General features: G+C 37.0%; 1 long non-coding RNA gene across 1 annotated transcript in view; it reads left to right on the forward strand.

The window, feature by feature from the left end:
* Positions 1-23,446, forward strand: part of LOC117980328 (uncharacterized) — a 259,995-nt gene that overhangs the window by 168,556 nt on the left and 67,993 nt on the right. Inside the window, exon 5 of the long non-coding RNA XR_008625401.1 lies at positions 10,541-10,619. This is a non-coding gene — a long non-coding RNA (uncharacterized LOC117980328). The remainder of the gene's footprint in view (positions 1-10,540; positions 10,620-23,446) is intronic.

The raw sequence follows: 23,446 nt of genomic DNA on the forward strand, positions 1-23,446 counted from the left end.
CATCTGCTTCTGGGAAGGCCTCAGGAAGCTTCCAATCATGGCAAAAGACAAAATGGGAACAAAATGTCACATTGTAAAAGCAGGAGGAAGAGGGAGAAGCAAGAAGTGTCACACACTTCTAAATGACCAGACCTTCTGAGGACTCATCACCATTGTGAAGACAGTATCAAGAGGATGGTGCTAAATCATTCCTGAGAAATCTACCCCATGATCAGTCACTTCCCACCAGGCCCTACCTCCAATATTGAGCATTACAATACAGCATGAGATTTGCGCAGGAACACATATGCAAACTATATCATCTCACTTTTATTAGGTTGTTCCTCATACAATGACCCAACTTTTATCTAGGTTATCTTGGTTTTAATTGTTCACCTCACAGTGATTTAAAGCCTAACTCCTCATTCTTCACATAACTATAAACATGTATCATGTCCCCAGTACTGGCATTTGGTCTTCTGTTTCCACCCATCTGTTTTTAACTCATAGTTGTTTCTGTTGTTGTTTGTAAGCCTTTGGGGAATTCTCTTGCTTTCTGTGAGTTTGCCAAATATTTTAAAATAAAGATGTTAATATTTTATATAATATCTACTAATTTTGCAACATGAAGATTTTTCAGTCTATCTTGACAACAAATTAGAAGCAGAAATCACTTCAGTTAGTTAGAGTTGACCATTTCACTTTTATTAACATAAAACTTTTATGGAAAGATGCATGGCTATCCTATTTCAGGCATAGGGAATCATAAATAAGTTCTTTAAAAAAATACATCATACACACACACACACACACACACACTCACAAATATATACTTATACAGACTCCAGTAATTTATCTTTTTAAGATTTAATTATTTTTATAATAACATACTTTCATAATAATTATTTTAATAATACTCTCATTTTTATTAAAAAATCTGAGATCCAATCCACTGCCATAATCACTCTACATATTTTTCATGTGGATATCAATGTATATTTTCTTGTTCCGGAAATATTATGAGAATCCTATGAGTTCTTGCTACATATGGCACATAATATGCAATCATATTACTTTATTCCCATTTCAAAATGAAAGCATAGATAAAACAAATACAGTTTTCCAATACAATGAAAATGTTTAATATTCCTTAAGTAAAACCTATTTGCATTTCTTATATATAAAAAGATACCCCCTTGTTGGGCAGGACAGTCTAACTAGGACCTCCAGACACACCTGCTGGTGTTCTCCTGCCAACAGAGATTTGAAACCCCCTTGAGATGGAGCTCCCAGAGAGATGGGCAGGCTACCATCTTTGCCGCTTGGGCAACTTAGCTCTTTCAGCTTTCAGGCTTTGGAGGGTTTAAGCCAACCAGAGGTGGAAATGGTACCCCAGCACAGCACAACTGCCCTACAAAAATGTGACCAAACTGCTTTTTAAAGTGGGCCTCCAATCTCATTTCTCATCATTGGGTGGGGCCTCACAACTAGGGTCTCCAGCTACCCCCACCAGTGTTCTCCAGCTGACAGAGGTTTCAAATCTCCCTGAGATAGAGCTTCCAGAAGAAAGGGTGGGCCACTATCTTTGCTGTTTCGGTGACTTCACCTTTCTAGCCTTTGGGGATTGGAGTGTCCAAGATGACTAAGGGCTGAACTGGACCCCCAGCACAGCATAGCTACACTGTGAAACCATGGCCAGTATATTAGTCTGTTTTTACACTGCTATAAAGATACCATCTGAGACTGGGCAATTTATAAACAAACGAGGTTTGATCAACTCACAGTTCCACCTGGCTGGGGAGGCCTCAGGAAACTTATAATAGTGACAGAAAGGGGAGCAGGTACCTTCTTCACAAGGTGGCAGGAGAGAAGTCAGGAGGGCAGGGGCAACTGCCATCTATAAAATCATCAGATCTCATGAGAACTCACTCACTATCATGAGAACAGCATGGGGGGAACTGACCCCATGATCCAATTATTTCCCTCCCTTGACATATGGGGATTACCATTTAAGATGAGATTTGGGTGGGGACACAGAACCAAGCCATTTTATATCCCCTCGCCCCTCCCAAATTTCGTATACTTTATACATTTCAAAATCAATCATTCCTTCCCAACAGTACCCCAAAGTCTTAACTTATTCCAGCATTAACTCAAAAGTCCAAGTCCAAAGTCTCATCTGAGACAAGGCAAGTCCCTTCCACCTATGATCCTGTAAAATCAAAGCAAGCTAGTTACTTCCTAGATACAATGGGGGTAAAGGCATTGGGTAAATACACCCATTTCAAGTTGGAGAAGTTGGCCAAAATGAAGAGGCTACAGACCCCATGCAATCCGAAATCCAATAGGGCAGTCATTAAACCTTAAAGTTTCAAAATGATCTTCTTTGACTCAATATCTCACATACAGGTCATGATGATGTAAGAGGTGGGCTCCCATGGCCTTGGGCAGCTCTATCCCTGTGGATGCGCAAGGTATATTTCCTCTCTGATCTACTTACACAGGCTGGTGTTGAGTGTCTGTGGCTTTTCCAGGTACATGGTGCAAAGAGTCAGTGGATCTACCATTCTGGTGTCTAGAGGATGATGAAAATCTTCTCATGGCTCCACTAGGCCATGCCCCGGTAGGAATTATGTAGGGGCTCTGACCCCACATTTCTCTTCTGCATCACCCTAGCAGAGGTTCTCCACGAGGGCTCTGCCCCTGTTGCAGATTTCTGCCTGGACATCCAGGCATTTCCATACATTCTCTGAAATCCAGGCAGAGTTCCCCAAACCTCAGTTTTTGACTCCTGCACAACTGGAGTCCCCACACCAGGTGGAAGCCATCAAAGCTTGAGGTTTGTACCCTCTGAAGCAATGGCCTGAGCTGTACCTTGGTCCCTTTTAGCCATAGCTGGAGCTGGGGCAGCTGGGATGCAGAGCACCAAGTCCAGACACTGTACACAGCAGTGGGGCCCTGAGCCCAGCCCATTAAACCAGTTTTTCCTCCTAGGCCTCCAGGCCTGTGATAGGAGTGGCTGCAACCAAGGTCTCTGACATGCCATGGAGACATTTTCCTCATTGTCTTGGTGATTAACATTGTTTTGGTTACTTATGCAAATTTCTGTAGCTGGCTTAAATTTCTCCCCAGAAAATTGGTTTTTCTTCTCTACCAGATGGTCAGGCTGCAAATTTTCCACTATTTTATGCTTGTCACCTCTTGAACACTTTACTGCTTAGAAATTTCTTCCACTAGATACCCTAAATTATCTCTCTCAAGTTCAAAGTTCCACAGATCTCTAGGGCAGGGGCAAAATGCTGCCAGTCTCTATGCCAAAGCATAGCAAGAGTGACCTTTGCTCCAGTTCCTAATAAGTTCCTTATCTTCATCTGAAACCACCTCAACTTAGACATCGTTGTCCATGTCACTATCAGCATTTTGGTAGAAACCATTCAGCAAGTCTCTAGGAAGTTTCAAACTTTCCCACATCTTCCTGTCTCCTTCTGAGCCCTCCAAACTTCTCCAACCTCTGCCTTTACCCAGTTCTAAAGTTGCTTCCACATTTTCAAGTCATCTTTATAGCAGTACCCTACTCTACCTGTTCCAATTTACTGTATTAGTCCATTTTCACACTGCTATAAAGATACCATCTGAGACTGGGTAACTTATAAACAAAGGAGGTTTGATTGACTCACAGTTCTGCCTGGCTGGGGAGGACTCAGGAAACTTATAATCATGGCAAAAGGGGAAGCAGGCACCTTCTTCACAAGGTGGCAGGAGAGAATTGAGGAGGGCAGGGAAAACTGCCATTTATAAAACCATCAAATCTCGTGAGAAGTCACTATGAAAATAGCAGCAAAGGGGAAAGTGCCCCTATGCTCCAATCACTTTCCTTACTTAACATGTAGGGATTATGGGTCCCTCCCTCAATATGTGGGCATTACAATTTAAAATGAGATTTGGGTGGGGACACAGAGTCAAACTATATCACTGCTTTTGTCAGTGGGTCTGATCCTGTTCCTTCTCACTGGGCAGGACCTCCCAGCTGGGTTCTCCAGCCACCTCCTACAGGTGGGGTTGGGCCAGCAACAATTCTCTATATCCCTTGGATGGAGCTCCCAGAGGGAGTGACAAGCTGCCATATTTGCTGTTTCTTAACCTTCACTGGTGATACCTCCAGGTACTAGAAAATCTGAGGTGACTAGGGACCGCAGTGGGCTGCCAGCATACTACAGCAGCCCTATGGAAAAGTGGTTAGGCTGTTACATTGGTGCCCATTTCCCTATCTCCTCACTTGACAGTCCTCTAGGCCTGGGCCTTCTGCCACCCTTCACCAGAGATATCAAACTAGTAGCAACTTGTCAACTCCTCGGACAGAGCCTCCAAGGGCAACTGAAAGCCTCTTTGCTACTGTCTCTGCAGTGGAACTGCCCTGGTTACACTTGGACTAATAAGAGATCAGAGATCCTAAATGCCTTATCCACACTTCCAACAACCTGCAGTCAACCTAGGGAGAGGAGGCCAGTCCATCTCACATGTTTCTAACACCCCCAACTGCTCATCACCAGACATGAAACTTCTGGCTTTGGTCCACAGTACAAATCCTCCATGCTTTGCTGATTGCATTGAACAATTGCTGACCTGCACCTCTCTGGGGTGGAGTTCTCAGAAGAAAAGCAGAAGACTCTGGGCCACAGTCACTACTAAGTTCCTTTCCTCTGCTGCCTCCAAATTGGGGAAGAAACATAAACACTGAGATTACCCCAGAGCTGCCGTGGGCAGCCCAGAAATACCAAGCTGTGATCTACAGCCAGCACTCAAGGGGTAGAGGAACCCACACATTCAGAGCATTGAGAGGGAACATGGCTGCAACTGTGAGGAAAAATAGGGGAGCCACATAACTGAGTATGTGTCCACCAATTGACCACTAAACCTAAATGACACCTACTGGATCACACACCAGAGCTTCAACATCAAAATACTTTACCAATATGTCCCCCTTTGAAACCATAGATAAGAAGTCAGTTTTAAATAAAGACCCTGCACAAAGCTTCAGCCCAGCGAAAATACGCAGAGGAAAAGTCCATAGACTGTACTCAATCTACAATGCAGTTAATGGAAAACACACACACAGATACAAGAAAAAATCAATGCACAAACTCTGGTAACACAAATGGCCAGAATATCATATGTCCTTCAAATGACTGCACCAGTTCTCCAACAAGAGTTCTTCACCAGGTTGAGCTGGCTGAAATGACAGAAATAGATTTCAGAATATTAGTAGGAAAAAGATCATTGAGATTCAGGAGAAGAGCAAAATCCAACCCAAGGAAATGAGGATCACAATAAAGCAGTACAGGAGCTGAAGGAGGAAATAGCTGGTATAAAACAAAAACAAAAACCTAACAGGTCTGACGGAGCTGAATAACACATTACAAGAATTTCACAATGCAATCACAAATATTAACAACAGAATAAACCAAGCTGAGGAAAGAATCTCAGAACTTGAAATTGGCTTTCTGAAATAAGACAGTAAGAAAAAAATAAAGAATAAGGAATAAAAAGGAATGAACACAACCTCTGAGAAATATGGGATTATGTAAACAGGCCAAATCTGTGTATCATTGGCATCTGTGAAAGAGAAGAGGAGAAAGCAAACAAGTTGAAAAACATCTCAGGAGATCATCCATGAAAACTTCCCCAATCTTGCTAGAGAAGCTAAGGTCAAATTCTAGAAATATAGAGAGCTCTTGCAAGATTCTACACAGCAAGAACATCCCCAAGACACATAATCAACTGAATTTCCAAGTTCAAAATGAAAAAAGAAATGTTAAAGGCAGCTAGAGAGAAAGGGCAGGTCACCTACAAAGGGAACAGCAGAACTTTCAGCTGAAATCCTAGAAGCCAGAAGAGATTTAGGGCCTATATTGAACATTCTTAAAGAAAAAAAATCCTTAATCACCAATTTCATAACCAGCTAATCTAAGTGAGAAGAAATATTTTGTTTTCAAATAAGCAAATGTTGAGGGAATTTGTTAACCACCAGACCGGCCTTATGAGAGATCTTGAAAAGGGCACTAAATGTAGAAAGATTGCTACCAGCTAATACAAAAACACAGTTAAAAATACAGACCAATGTCGCCACAAAGCAACCACACACACAAGCCAACAAAATAACTAGCTAACAATACAATACAGGAACAAATCCACTCATATAAACACTAACTTAATGTAATTGGGCTAAATGCCCCACTTAAAAGGCACAGAGTGGCAAGCTGAATAAAAAAGCAATACCCAATGATACGCTGTCTTTAAGAGACCCATCCCACATAGAGTGACACCTATGCACTCAAGATAAAGGGATAGAAGCAAATGGAAAACAGAAAAAAAGCAGGGACTGCAATCCTAATTTCAGATAAGACAGGCTTCAAACCAACAAAGATAAAAAAAAAAGACAAATAAGGGGATTACATAATGGTAAAGGGTTCAAATAATCAGGAAGATCCAACTATCCTAAATATATATGCACCCAACACAGAACACCCAGCTTCATAAAGCAAGTTCTTAGAGACTTACAAAGAGAATTAGACTCCCACACAATAATAGTGGGAGACTGCAACAGTCCACTAACAGTAGCAGACAGATAATCAAGGCAGAAAATTAGTAAAGATATTCAGGACCTGAATTCAACATTGAACCAAGTGGATCTGGTGGACCTCTATAAAACTTACCACCCCAAAACAAGAGAATATACTTTTTTCTCATTGCCACATGGCATATACTCTAAAATTAACCATGTAATTTGACATAAAACAATTCTCAGCTAATGCAAAATAATCAAAATCATACCAAACACACTTTTGGAACATGGCACAATAAAAATGGAAGTCAAGACTATGAAAATTGCTCAAAATCATGCAATTACATGGACATTAAAAACCTGCTCCTGAGTGACATTTGGGTAAATAATGAAATTAAGGCAGAAATAAAGAAGTTCTTTGAAACTAATGAGAACAAATATACAACATACCAGAATTTCTGGGACACAGTTAAGCAGTGCTTAGAGGGAAATTCATAGCACTAAATGCACACAACAAAAAGTTAGAAAGATCTCAAATTAACAACCTAATATCACAACTGAAAGAATTAATGAAGCAAGAACAAATCAACCCCAAAGCTAGCAGAAGTCAAGAAATAACCAAAATCAGAGCTGAACTTCAGGAAATTAAGACATGAAAAGCCATTCAAATGATCAACAAATCCAGGAGTTGGTTTTTTGAAAAAATTAATAAGATATATAGGCCCCTTGGTACATTAAAAAAAAGAAAAGAGAGAAGAACCAAATAAATAAAACCAGAAATTATGAAGGGAATGTTACCACTGATCACACAGAAATAAATTTAACCATCAGAGACTACTATGAACATGTCTATGCACTTAAACTAGAAAACCTAGAAAAGATGGATAAATCCCTGGACACATACGACCTCCCAAAACTGAAGCAGGAAGAAACTGATTTCCTGAACAGACCAATAATGAACTCCAAAGCTGAATCAGTAATAAGTAGCCTACCAACCAAAAAAAGCCCGGGACTTGATGGATTCACAGCCAAATTCTACCAGATATACAAATAGCTGGTTCCATTCCTACAGAAACTATTCCAAAGAATCGGCATCATCCTGATACCAAAATCTGGCAGAGACACAACAAATAGAACTTCAGGACAATATCCTTGCTGAACATAGATGCATATATCCTCAACAGAATACTTGCAAACTGAACCCTGTAGCATATCAAAAAGCTAGTCCACCACGATTAAGTAGGCTCCATCCTCAGGATGCAAGGTTGATTGAACACATGCAAATCAATACGTGTGATTCATCGCATAAGCAGAACTAAAGACAAAAACCACATAGATTGTCTCAATAGATGCAGAAAAAGTTTTGGATAAAATGCAACACCCTTTCATGTTAAAAACTCTCAATAAACTAGGTATTGAAGGAATATTCTTCAAAATAATAAGAGCATTATACGGAATGGGCAAAAGCTGGAAGCATTCCCCTTGAAAACCATCACAAATAAGAACGTCCTCTCTCACCCCTCCTATTCAACATAGTATCAGAAGTCTTGGCCAGAGCAATCAGGCAAGGGAAATAAATAAAAGACATCCAAATAGGAAAAGAGGAAGTCAAACTATCTTTGTTGGCAGACAATAACTATTGGGTACTTGGCTTAATTCCTGAGTAATAAAATAATATGGAAAACAAACCCTTGTGACATGAATTTACCTATATAACAAACCTTCACACATACCCTCAAACCTAAAATAAAAGTTAAAAAAAAAGCTGTAATTATGTTTTTTATTTCTAATTTAAGAGTTTCAGTACTCTAAATATAAAAATGTAAATAAAAATGACCCAAATTATGTACATTAAACTATTTACTGCTTCCAAATCTTATGCTTCTATTTCTCCAATATCTCTGATTATTCTATTATGATGTGAACACTGTTATTGGATCATTAACTGCATTTCAGAATTACTCTCATAGAGTAATCAATACTGTGTGAATGTGTCACAGGTACTATATTTATAATTATATGAGTAGAATTGCTAGTGACAGAAATAATTGGCTAACTACCACTTTTTGACCTCTGGCTGTAATCAATCAAAATCTTGATAAAGATAATAGTGCTATTTCTCAGGAAAGGCCATGTAAAATTTCCATCTGTTTTCCAGCTTCATAAAACACCAAATTCTAAAAGAATTTTTAAAAATTATTCACAAATGTGTACATTCTTTGCACTTTCTAGTTTTGTCTTTATTTGAAGGAGACTACAGAATATAGAAAGGTATAAAATAAGAAACTCTGAATATATGATGACAAATTTCTCAGATATGTTTGAATAGATTATTTATAACACATCTTTGGTATTATAAGCAGCAAATGAAAATACCTTGCTAAGGCAATACATGATTCTTGAAAGAAATATTTTATCAAATTATTTGCTTGGTATTGGTACACTCAATGCAAATGTTGAATGAAAAACCACATAATATTTTTATGGATCTAGAGTTTTTTAACTTTTAAGACCAATACACATTAAATAAACATTTTTTTCTGTTTTGAAAAGTTAAAACTTCAACTTTTAATTCTAGTTAATGCAAATGGCAAACAGTTACTATACTATTATTTTGAATATAAGACAGATGGTGACTTGAATTTGTAACATCTCTGAACTTTTTTGGGTGAAAGGATTTGGAGAAATGATATAATTAAAGCAAATATTAATTACTTGAAGGAGACAAATAATTAAAATAGATATGCATGTGTGTTAGTGTATGGTCACAAATATTTAGGTAACATTAAGGCAATGAATGAAGCTATCTTTGATAAAATTTGAGGCAGATAGTTTTAGATAATAAATTTGTTTTAAGCTATCAGATACACACACTATGGAGGTACTGACAAATGAAAACATATTCACACAATCATCTAAATATACAAGCTACAAAACCTGGTTTAAGTGAACTTTTGTGTACTAATGAAATATCAGCTTCCTTGTTAGAGTAATATAAAGTGAAATATAAGTAACTAATTAAAATTATATTTATTGATATTTTATATATAATTTTTATATAAGTAAATAATTTATACATAATATACTAATGCAAATATACATTTGAATCTTGCATAATTACCCAAACTGATTTTATCATATATATAACATATATAAATGTCATGTATATATAAAATTTCTGAATTTATGTTTCTTAATTTGTATTTTACAAATTCTTACTGCCTTCACAAAGACATTAAACAAAGAAATATGTAAATATATATAAACTTTTACCTAAACTATAGGGTCCAGTTTTTTGTTTTCATAGCACTACCCTTTTAATAGGGAAATATAATGAAGTTAGTCCTGAAGATTCATTTAAACATGGCAGGAAAAAAAGAGTTAAATCTTATAGTTTTCTATTGTAAGAGAAGTGGGGATTGAACAAATATTAGAGCTGATGTAATTGATTTTTAATTTATGATATAAACAGAAAAGTAATTCCTTTGAGGATGTATGAATGTATATATGTATGTAAAGTGTAGCTCTCAGTAAGTGCATTCCCGTGATTTTTTTTCAGGTATAATGTTACATGGTTCACACATGTAGGATTAAAACATAAAAGAATATTAAATATAAAATCACTGAGCTGTTAATAATGCAAAGTGGGTGTCTTTTAAGACTGAATTCCCAGTGCTTTCAATTTAAAATGAAAATAGCATCTCAGAAGCCTTTATTTCTGAACTGGAATAGAGATTAATGCAATTAAAATAAATTGGCTGACATGGGTTAATTAATTTTTTTCTTACATTTCTGGATGAACCTTTTCTCAAGCACAGGTTATAATTTAAGCCAATATAACTCCTGATAAAAACATCCATATGTGAACCAAATTTTGACTGCATAGTATTTACTCCTGTCATTTGCAGACCATTGGATCACTTTTCATATATCATTAATATAGTTCTCCATTACACTTTTCAAAATCCTTATTTAAATAATCCTATTTCTGTTTGGTAGACATCGAGTCATGAATATGGAATGACTTCACCTGACTTCACTTGAAATTCACTTAATTTTCAACTCTGTTGGCTATGAGGTGAGTAGGAAATAATTTTATACAAAATTGCTGTTCAGAGTATACTTCTGTACTGAGAGAAGCTCCCTAAATTATATCTTAAAAGATTTGTGATTTATTTTATAGTTTTATACAGAAGAGTGATTACTCCTTAAATTTCTCTTTTTTTGTATCTGTGTTGTTGTGTATTATTTATTTATTTTTTTTGAGATGGAGTCTCACTCTTTCACCCAGGCTGGGGTGCAGTGGCATGATCTCGGCTCACTGCAACCTCCACCTGCCAGGTTTAAACAATTCTCCTGCCTCAGCCTCCTGAGTAGCTGGGACTACAGGCACGTGCCACTACGCTTGATTAATTTTTGTATTTTTGTAGAGACAGGGTTTCACCTTGTTGGCCAGGCTGGTCTCGAGCTCCTGACCTTGTGATCCACCAGCCTCAGTCTCCCAAAGGTTGTGTATTAATTTTACAATTATCTGTGTGATCACCAATTGGTCAAGTTCCTTTATAAAAATATACATATGTATGTATCTATTTTATATATATATAATATGCCAATTAATATAGCTATCAACATAACTGTAGTATATCCAAATTCATATAAACTCTCAAATCATGTACCAATTAATACAGCTACCAACATAGCAGTAGTATATCCAGATGCATATAAACCCTCCAAAATATTGTTAAAATAAAAAACCTAATGAGTTTATATGCATCTGAATATCCTACTGCTATGTTGATAGTTATATTAATTGGTACATGATTTTCTTACATACAATTTAATTATGCAATACTACTATCAGAAATTTACCGTGTAGCAATGTCTATATATATGTGCCAAAATATACACATATATTATATATAACATATACATATAAATAATAAATTTAATTTTATTTATAATAGTAAAATTTGTATATCTCAGCAATAGGAAAATGTTTGATCACATTATTTAATATCCCTATTGTGGCTGATTTAAATAAGCTATAAATACAGATAGAAATATGGATATTAATTAATATATCTATAATCTCTTCTTTATTGAGTAAAGGCAATTTTCCAAAACTCTTTTGTAGTCAGATTTCAATAATATAAACACAACAAGAAAAAGGAAAAGTATGAGTTTTTGTATGAATATGATGTATGAATGTCTTTTGTTTAAATTATACAGAATCTGAAATTGCCTTTTTAAATCACAAAAGAAATAACTCTTCCTCTCTGCTTATGTTCTATATTACATTCTTATGCTATCTATATTCTTAATCTAGATATGCAATATCACGATAGGTGATTTTTCAAAGAGTGTTTTATGAAGCATATAGTATTTTTCCAAGATTGGTATCAAAATAATAGCTACCTCTCCCACTGACACACTTGCGTTATCTAAAACAAGATATTTCTTCTGCTCTCCAAGGGTTTAACTTTTAATACAAATTCATCCAAATATAAAATTGTCCTCGTTTCTCTTACTAATTTTCCCATTAGTATTTAAATATGCTAAGTACCTCCCAGTTCAAAAATAAAAATAAAATTAATTTTTTCCTTGATTTTCACAATCCTATATATCTCTCTTTTTCATTCCGCCTTTCAACACTCTTGTTACTGCCCTTCTTGGGTATAGCCTGTCCCCAGATATGAGGGTTCAGGGCCTTAGAATATCTTTCTCCTCTTCTCTGACTTCCTTTGGCATGCATTCCCATCCACTTCTTGACCTTCAGTCACTATCTCTTTGCTGATAGCTCCTCCATATTTGCCACCCAAATGTGTTCTTTATATTCTAAATACTGCATATAATTTCTTACTAGATATTATATCAACACCTCAACACTGATCATTACAAACCTAATTTAATACCATGAAACATTTGGCCTCAAATATCAGAATGAATGAACCTTCATAAAACAACACAGAATCCAAGCCAAAAATGTGAAAATAACTTAATCACACCTAATCTACACGAAGCCCTCTGAACATGTCAAACCTACCTTCTTAATATCTGTCTTACATGTTCAAGTCTCTGTCTCTGAAGAAACATCTACTTAATTCAGGTAACCATTGTTTTTTTTATCAGAGTTACCCAAAAAATTGTCTCCAAAATTCCCTCCCCCCAACTCATAGTTTACCTCAGTTCCCATCTCTGATTTATCCATTCTCCAAGCAGAAGCCTGAGGGATATTTGCATACCTTTGATAAAGCCACTTCTTTGCATGTGTCTGCTTCTAGGAGTCCTTGTTGACTCAGAGCTATGTCAAATTCTTTAATATGACAAGTTGTGCCTTCACGGTGTGCCACCATTTACTTTTCCAATCTCAGACAGATATTTATGTTCAACCAGGTTTCACTCTACTTTTGTCTTAACCAATGCTGAATCAAGTATGTATTATATTATTGCCTGCACTTATATTCTAATCCTTCCAGTCCTTTTAAATTAGAAAATTTAATTGAGCCAATCTCCACTGAAAAGGCTTTTCCAAACAAGCTAGGTTTGGTATCACTCCTGTGTACTTAAAATTCTGTTTCTCCCTATTATAATATCTGTCATACAGTATTGCAAGCACGTCTTCAGTTTTTAGTTTTCCTATCACAGGCCAGCAGACACCAAGTACAAAGTCTTGTTCATTTTAGAATAGATTTTATTGCCCAGCACAATTTCTGTTACAAAGTATGTGTTTATGAAATACTATTTCATTAAATGAATAAGTAAACGGAATAATGCACAAAAATAATGTTTGCCCTTTTCTGGATGTAAATCTAAAAGTTATAATGTCATAAAAACATTTTTCTGTAGGAAATATCACATCTTAATCTAATATGAGCATGTAAAGTAAACACTTAGCAGGATTTAGTTTAGCGAAAGTCATCCATATGATGTTATTTAAACATTTAATTTCATCTCATTTTAATTATGCATGTGGTGAGCGAAAAAAGCCCCTCACTGACACTTCTTTCATTCATTTATATAGTCCGTCTTCCCTTACCTTGAATCTGGGCTGGCCAGTGACTATCCTGACCAATAGAATATAAAAGAAGTGACATACTACCCATTCTAGTTGTAACATCCCCTGAATTAAGAAGAAAGCTTTAGGGCTGGTGCAATGGCTCACACTTGTAATCCCAGCACTTTGGGAGGCCTAGGCAGGTGGATGACTTGAGGTCAGGAGTTCGAGACCCGCCTAGCCAAAATACAAAAATTAGCCGGGTATGGTGGCGGGCAACTGTAATCCCAGCTACTAGGGAGGCTAAGGAAAGAGAATCGCTTGAACCTGGGAGGTGGAGGTTGCAGTGAGCCAAGATTGTGCCACTGCACTCTAGTCTGGGTGACAGAGCAAGACCCTTCTCAAAAAGAAAAGAAGAAGAAGAAAGCTTTAAAGCAGTTGGTATGTGATCCATATTTTCCCAGTGCTGGGGGCACAACTCAAAAGTTGAAATGAAAAGAAAGTATTTGATAAGATGGAGGCATACTACATTTAGGAAACTCTTATGTGGATAATGCTGGCTAAGGGTTATTTATAGCAAATAATGATCTTTGGGTTTATGAGACAGATCCCTAGAGAATGTCAAGGAAGACAAATAATCTCACCAAGTATGAACTGGAGATGTGTCATTACTCAAATGCTTGTTCTGTTGGTAGATATCCACAATGAAGCAGTTGGAAACCAAATCTATTATTCTGACACAAGAGCACATGTCCGTTTGGGGAATATCAACCTGGGAAATAGTTCTTGATGTCCCAGACTTGTCTCTGCTTTGTCTGAGTGTCTTCGTTGCCTGAATTATTAGTAACCATAATAATCTCAAGTTAAATTAACACCTAGAATTGTACAATTTGACAATCGGATTTTTTGTTTGTTTGTTTGTTAGACATCATTGTATTAATCTGGTTTCTCCAGAGAAACAAAACCAGTTTACACACAGGCACGCACGCACACACACACACACTCAGAGACAGAGAGAGAGAGACAGCAAAAGGGATTAACCATAAAAATTGGTTGATATGGCTGGGCACAGTGGCTCATGCCTGTAATTCCAGCACTTTGGGAGGCTGAGGCAGGAGGATCACTTGAGGTCAGGAGTTCGGAGACCAGCCTGGCCAACATGGTGAAACAATGTCTCTACTAAAAATACAAAAATTAGCTGAGCCGGGTGGCCATGCTTGTAGTCACACCCACCTAGGAGGCTGAGGCAGGAGAATTGCTTGAGTCCAGGAGGTCGAGGTTGTGGTGAATAGAGATCACACCCCTGCACTCCAGCCTGGGCAACAGAGTGAGACTCTGTCTCAAAAAAAAAAAAAAAAAAAAAAAAAAGAAAAAGAAAAAGATAAAAGAAATTTGCTGATACAATTATGGAGGCTGAGAAATCCAAGATCTACAGTTAGCAAGCTGTAGACCAAAACGAGCCTACGGAATAATTTCCATCTAAGTTTGAAGGCCTGAGAGCCAGGAGAGCCAATGGTGTAAGTTGTGATCTTAGTCTACGTTCAAAGGCAGGAGAAGACTAATGTCCTACTGTGAAGACCATCAGGCAGAAGGAAATAATTCTTTCTTAGGCAGCCTTTTATTTTATTCAGTCCTTCCATGGACCTTCCATGATTGAGGCACGTTCACATTAGGGAAGGCAATGACTTGACTCAGTCTACCATTCAAATGTTAATCTCATTCAGAAATACCCTCATACCCAGAAAAATGCTTAACCAAATATCTCATCATGCTGCAGCTCAGTCAAGTTGATACATAAAATTAACTGTCACAGTTACTGTTCCACAAAACTGTAGAATATTTTTTAAAATGGTTGTGATTTTAAGTGTTTTGCACTGCATTTTTTTAACATACTAATAGTTAACCAGAAAAACAAAGAGAATAGTTTTCATTTTAATTGGGAAATACAGGAAGTAAAAGCAGCAGCCACTAGGTTAAGTATGAAAGTGGGGGATTCGGTGTTATGTAAGCAACGAAATCCCTTAACAAATGAAAATGATTTCATATTAAAACTTCAAATGTTTGAGTAATTTTTGAAAAACTGAGAACTGAGGCATGTATTCTGCTAAGTATATTTCCTGAAATAATGCAGTCAGCATTTATTAGGACATGCAGTTATTGATGGTAGCATTAAAAACAGGGCAAATTAAGGTGTATGGCCGGTTTTGTGCCACTGGTGTTTTCAAATAGAGGACAAATACATTTTAACAGAGTTCTACCAGCTGTGCTCACAAGATGAGTGCTCTGGCAATGTTCTCAGCACAGCACACACTCCAACGTGCTTATCTCCTCTCCTGCTGAAAGTAATGCTGCCTTTGCATACATACTTGAAATGTTACATAAGTGATATCTTATTTTTGAAAAAACAAATAGCAAATGATAGACTTCCTACTATTTCCTGTGCAAATTAATATCTAGCTTAAAAAAATCCACATCAAAAAGTCTATTTTTTTTTTTTTTTGAGATGGAATCTTGCTCTGTCACCCAGGCTGGAGTGCAGTGGCACGATATCGGCTCACTGCAACCTCCGCCTCCTGGGTTCAAGTGATTCTCCTGCCTCAGCCTCTCAATTAGCTGGGATTACAGTCATGCACCACCACACCTGGGTGATTTTCGTATTTTTAGTAGAGACGAGGTTTCCCCATGTTGGCCAGGCTGGTCTCGAACTCCTGACCTCAGGTGATCTTCTCGCCTTGGACTCCTAAAGTGCTAGAATTACAGACGTGAGCCACCGTGCCTGGCCAAAAAAATCTTATTTTAATAGGAAACTCTAATCTTTGGTCACAATCCAATATCTCATAAAAATTACCAATATATACTGATAAAGGAAAAGTTATTTTAGGAATACCTTCTACTATCTTATCAAAAACTCATGCAGGGTTGGATGCAGGGAACCATGAAGATTTTTCTTCAGGACTGAGCTCTTCATTGCCCCAGCTGCTGGGAGTATTGCCTGCTGACAGCTCACGATAGTGTCACTTTCCAGGAATTGGTTTTAGCTAAGGGAAATGTGAAGAAAAAAGCATGCTCCTTACCTCAGAGGTAGCCTATGTCCAATGGCTGGTCATGGTTGAAATAAAAGGCATGGTCCCTCTGCCTCGATTTGTAACATCTCCAAGAGGTAATTGGCCTTGGAATTCTCAGTAGGATTGGCTCAGGTCTTTGTGGCGACTTCATTGAAGCCTAACTTCTTTCTTTACCCAATCCTAACTCACTTTCCCCAAAAGCCACATGCAATCTTACTACCTGGTTTCCAGCTCCTCGGGAAACTTGAGCTACAGCAGCATTTATTTTAATTTCACAGGGAAAAACATCTGCATAGGGAAATCCTGGCGGAAGGCCACATATTTGTTCATTAACAGGCAGCATTTAACATGGTGAATTTTCTGTTTAGTACCATGTGATCCTTAACACTGAGGACTTAGAAATCTGATTTCTGTGTACACAGAGGAGATTCTTCTCTTTTTCTCTCAGAAGGAGATTCTTCTCAGATCATGGGGACCAAGGTCTTTGCGTTAATTTTTTCAGCAGAAGGTTTAATGATTATTCATTTGTTTGTCAATGGCCTTAGTCATATAACCTGTGGGAAGGGTTTATTTAAGAAAGGAATTAAATGATCTTAAGAGGATTATAAAATGCAGAAATATATCAAAAAACGTATTCCAAAAACAATATATGTGAGGAAAGCACAAGTAATTTTGGTAGAGAAATGAAATAGAATCTAAAATAATACTGAAAATGTATATATCTTGGAAAAAACCTGTTCACTTATGTGCTTACAATGTATACGCATGCATTTAAATCAAAGTTTCCTTCCACTAATGAGAAATGGTAAGCAGTCTTTTACACTGTTTACACATGCGATAGTCTTCCTTTCTTCAATAACAAACAAATAGGACTAGGTGAAACATAGGTTAATAATATTTATCTCAATGAAGTATAGTGATAATGAAATAAGGAAACACATGCAAGGCACATAAAATGCAATAAAAATACTAGCTCTTGATACTTTTGCTGTTGTTATAGACATCATTATTACATTACTGTGGCATATTATATATATAGCATAGTAAAGCATTATTATTATAAAGCTGATGCATTTTGTATTTTTAAGAAACAGATTTCAAGAAGACTGGATATTGGAGAGAATCATAATAAATGCAAGTATTGGACATTCAACTGTCTAGTTCCAACGTGCCACTATGGAATATGAAATAGCACCAAGATTCTCTTTAGAAAATTATTTTTAATTATTTATCAATCTTGAAAATAAACAATTTGGGCTTCAGAGTTCAATTTTATTTATTTATTTATTTTTTTGCCTAGAACTTTCCCAAGTAGATGTAGCTAGGTATTATTTTTTGGTTTCTAACATTTTAAATAAAACAACTACACAATATCTAATGATGACCTCCTGAACCTTCCAAATACATATGAGACTTACTTATGTATTTCAACTTTTTTCTATGTCTTCTGACTTAGGAATACACACTCTAGGATCTTCAGTGTGTTCAGTTAGGTCACAGTCACGTCTTATTGATTTGGAAGTCAAACTGTTCATTTAATTTGACTTTAAGTTTTAGGGTACATGTGCACAACGTGCAGGTTTGTTACATATGTATACATGTGCCATGTTGGTGTGCTGCACCCATTAACTCCTCATTTACATTAGGCATATCTCCTAATGCTATCCCTCCCCGCTTCCCCCACCCCACAACAGGCCCCGGTGTGTGATGTTCCCCTTCCTGTGTCCATGTGTTCTCATTGTTCAATTCCCACCTATGAGTGAGAACATGCGGTGTTTGGCTTTTTGTCCTTGCAATAGTTTGCTGAGAATGATGGTTTCCAGCTTCATCCATGTCCCTACAAAGGACATGAACTCATCATTTTTTATGGCTGCATAGTATTCCATGGTGTATATGTGCCACATTTTCTTAATCCAGTCTATCATTGTTGGACATTTGGGTTGGTTCCAAGTCCTTGCTATTGTGAATAGTGCCACAATAAACATACTTGTGCATGTGTCTTTATAGCACCATGATTTATAATCCTTTGGGTATATACCCAGTAATGGGATGGCTGGGTTAAATGGTATTTCTAGTTCTAGATCCCTGAGGAATCACCATACTGACTTCCACAATGGTTGAACTAGTTTACAGTCCCACCAACAGTGTAAAAGTGTTGCTATTTCTCCACATCCTCTCCAGCACCTGTTGTTTCCTGACTTTTTAATGATCTCCATTCTAACTGGTGTGAGATGGTATCTCATTGTGGTTTTGATTTGCATTTCTCTGATGGCCAGTGATGATGAGCATTTTTTCATGTGTCTTTTGGCTGCATAAATGTCTTCTTTTGAGAAGTGTCTGTTCATATCCTTCGCCCACTTGTTGATGGGGTTGTTTGCTTTTTTCTTGTAAATTTGTTTGAGTTCATTGTAGATTCTGGATATTAGCCCTTTGTCAGATGAGTAGATTGCAAAAATTTTCTCCCATTCTGTAGGTTGCCTGTTCACTCTGATGATAGTTTCCTTTGCCATGCAGAAGCTCTTTAGTTTAATTAGATCCCATTTGTCAATTTTGGCTTTTGTTGCCATTGCTTTTGGTGTTTTAGACATGAAGTCCTTGCCCAAAATGTTTTTCAAAATGGAAGTGAAGATAAAGGCTTCTTAACACAAAACAAATCTGAGATAATTTATTATAGCACAAGTTATCTATAAAAAAGTTACAGAAAGTTTGATACACAACAGCAGACAGACACTTGGATCTACACACAAAAATATGGAGAGTTCCAGAAACGATAAATGAGGTAAAAATTAAATATGTATAATTTAAATTTTTAATTGCTCTGTAAATAATAACCATCCAGTTTTAAAAAATATAGCAATCCATGGTCGTTTAAGAGAATGTGTAAAAGTAAAATGTATGCTGACTATAACAAAGGTATTAAAACAGAATTTAGAAGTATATTGAAGAAATATTTTTACAAAGTATGCAAAGCAGTATAATATTATTTAAAATTTGATTGTAATGAATTAAAGTGGTACAATTTACACCCTAAGGCAATTATTAAAAAATGGCCAGGCTCAGAGTCTCACGCCTGTAATTCCAGCAGTTTGGGAGGCCACGGCGGGTGAATCACGAGGTCGGGAGTTCGAAACCAGCCTGGCCAAGATGGCGAAGCCCCATATCTACTAAAAATACAAAAAAATTAATTGAGCATTGTAGTGGGCACCTGTATTCCCAGCTACTAGGGAGACTGAGGCAGGAGAATTGCTTGAATCTGGGAGGCAAAGCTTTCAGTGAGCCAAGATCACCCCACTGCACCCTAGCCTGGGTGACAAAGTGAGACTCCGTCTCCAAAAATAAATAAATAAATAAAAAGGAATATGAGTAGTGTTATTTTTAAAAAAATTTAGACACTAGCATAAAAAGAGGAACAAAAAAAGGCGAGGTTCACCAAGTAGGAAAATAGCAAGTAGGAAAATAGGTTCACCAATTAGCAAAATAATAGATTTAAATTCAATGATACTGATATGGAAGGGAAGTGCTGAGAAGCAAAGGGCGTGGTCCCTTTAAATGATAAGGAAGGGGAAAAAGGCATGGTCCCTGGCTAGGGCTCCACCACCAGGCCTGTGCCCATAAGAGGTGAAGCCAGCTGGACTTCCTGGGTCAAGTGGGGACTTGGAGAACTTTTGTGTCCAGCTAAAGGTTTGTAAACACACCAATCAGCACTCTGTAAAAACGGACCAATCAGCACTCTATAAAATGGACCAATCAGCACTCTATAAAATGGACCAATCAGCAGTATGTGGGCGGGGCCAAATAAGGGAATAAAAGCAGTCCACCTGAGCCAGCAGCAGCAACCTGCTCAGCCCCCGTTCTACGATGTGGAAGCTTTGTTTTTTCGCTCTTCACAATAAATCTTGCTGCTGCTCACTCTTTGGGTCCACGCTACTTTTAAGAGCTGTAACACTCACTGCGAGGGTCTGCGGCTTCACTCCTGAAGTCAGCAAGACTATGAACCCAGCAGAAGGAAGAAACTCTGGACACATCTGAGGGAACAAACTACAGACACACCATCTTTAAGAGCTGTAACACTCACTGCAGAGGTCCACGGCTTCATTCTTGAAGTCAGCAAGACCAAGAATCCACCGAAAGGAACCAGTTCCAGACACATCCATGGACCTAGGTGAGAAGAGGCATTTTTGTTTTTCTGCCCAAATGTTGCATTTCCCAAGACCACCCTCGCCTGCCACGCCCCCATCCTGTGCCTGTAAAATCCCTGAGACCCTAGCAGGCAGACACATAGGCAGCTGGATATCTGAGAGAAGAACATCAGTGGAAGACTCTGGACACAAGTGGCTTGACATCTGGAGGAATGCACTGACAAGCACCAGCATGCAGGCCACTGCCTGGCAGAACCACGTGGAGTTTGGCTGGGGCAGTCAGAGGAGAACCCGACCTGCTCAGCGCCGGACTCCAGGGAAAAACCTTCCCACTCCATCACTTTCTGGCTTCCCCTATCTGCTGAGAGCTACCCACACTCAATAAAACCTTGCAACTCATTCTCCAAGCCCACGTGTGATCAAATTCTTCTGGTACACCAAAGCAAGAACCCGGGATCCAGAAAGCCCTCTGTCTCTGAGACAAAGCAGAGGGTCTAATTGAGCTGGTTAACACAAGCCGCCTATGGACAGCAAAACTAAAAGAGCACAGGGTAGCACATGCCCACTGGGGCTTCAGAAGCTGTAAACATTCAGCCTTAGACACTGCCATGGGGTAGGAGCCCCACAACCTGTCCATCTGTATGCTCCCCTAGAGATTTGAGCAGGGAGGCACTGAAGAACCACTCTCTGCGTTGCAGGCTCTGCAAGGGGTACAAGGAAACTTTTCTCATTTCAGTACCAATAATTAGATTAACTATAAGTGATATAGACACCCCCACTTTGAAAAGTTTGTCGGATTAGATAACAAAGCAACACTTAACTAGTTTTCTTCTGTGAATATTAAATTCACTTACATATAAAGATGCAGATAAATTAATATCAAGCAGACAGAAATATATACCAAACAAATAATTAACAAACATATAGAAAACTGGGGTGACTATATTATTACCTAAAGTAGTTTTTAGATTATAATATATTAATAAGAATAAAAGTCATTACATAATAATAAAAGGATCAAGTCAAGAAGAAAACACAATATTTCTATTATTAGCTCTGAATCTCACAGAGCTTCAAAATGCATGAAATTTGACAGACTAACACTATTATGGTTGAAGCCTTCAATATACCTCTGTCAGTAATCAATCAAATAAGTAAACAGAATCTCATTGAGGATATATAAGATCTAAACTCTACAAAGAGAACTAAGTTACATTTATAGCGTGTTCTGCCCAACAAAAAGCAGAACACACATTTTTTTTTTAATACACACTGGAACACCCATCATGATAGATCATTATTATTGTTATATATTTATGATAAGCCTAATTTCACATAAAATCACTGAAATTATGTAAAAATATTCTCTGCCTATAATTAAAAGTAAACTAAAAATAAAAAACAAAATGCTACTTGGGAAATATCCACATATCTAAATTTAATGAAAAAACCCACACATCACAAATAACATAAGGGGTCAAAGAAGTCATAATGGAAATTATATTATATTTATAAGTGAATAAAAACAAAAGCATGAGATATTTTTTAAAATGTAGTTAGCATTTTACTTAATGATTTTAGACTTAATGGTTTTCCCATAGTATGAAAAACATTAGTGATGTCGATTCAATATCACACTGAATTAATATTATATTGTAGATCCTAGCCAATAAAATGAAGAATGTTAAATCAAAGACATACTCATTGGACACACTAGGAAGAAAGGACAAAATTCAATTTGAAAATTGCGTGATTTTTTATGTAGACTCTAAAAGAATCTACAAAAACAACTGCCAGAACTAAGTAAATTTCACAAGGTTGTCAGACACATGATGAATATACAAAAGGTACGTTGGCCTATTACCTCTTTTTGTATGGCCTGAAAGCTGAGTGGTTTTCATTTCAAAAAATAGTTAAAAACAAAACCAAAAGAAGAATTATATTTTGACACCTGAAAATTGCATGAAAACCAATTTTTTTTCTTCATAAATAAAGTTTCAGAGGAACGCATCTATTCTCATATATTCATATATTGTTTATGGGTGCTTTCTTGCTACAATGGCACAATTGACTAATTGCAACAGAGACAACATGGCCTGCAACGTCCAAAATATTTATTATATGTTACTTTCCAGGAAAAATTGTCCAACCCCCTATTGTATACTATATATGAAAAATTGGAAATTGAAAGATTTGAAAACTGTATTTTTTGCAATAGATACAAAGATATAAGACCCAATCTTGCTGAGATGTCAAATCTCTCCAAATCGCCCTATAGATTCCATAACATTTCAATGAAATCCTTGGCAGAATATTTTTTAGAAACAGGCAGGCAGATCCAAAAATGTACAAAGGAGAACAAATAATTTAAACAATAAAATAAGTTGAAAAAGAGTGTAACTGGAGAGTTCACATTGCATGGATTAATGCCTCAACTTAGAGCTGTAATAAGATTATGTAGATTCATCCAAATGATAGAATCACAGATCAATAGAACAGAATAGAATCCTTTTCTATTATAAATAAAAGAATAATTAAACTGGTACAAAGGTAAACAAAGTTTAATAGGGAAAGTACAGTAGTTTCAACAAATTGTTCTAGAACAATTTAAATTATAGATATAAAGAAAATCTAACCCAATACCTAAAAATTATATTACTCAAAATGAACAACAGATCTAAATCAGCTATAAAGTTTTAGAAGAAAA

Source organism: Pan paniscus, chromosome 4, assembly GCF_029289425.2.
Source record: "Pan paniscus chromosome 4, NHGRI_mPanPan1-v2.0_pri, whole genome shotgun sequence".
Taxonomy (NCBI): domain Eukaryota; kingdom Metazoa; phylum Chordata; class Mammalia; order Primates; family Hominidae; genus Pan; species Pan paniscus.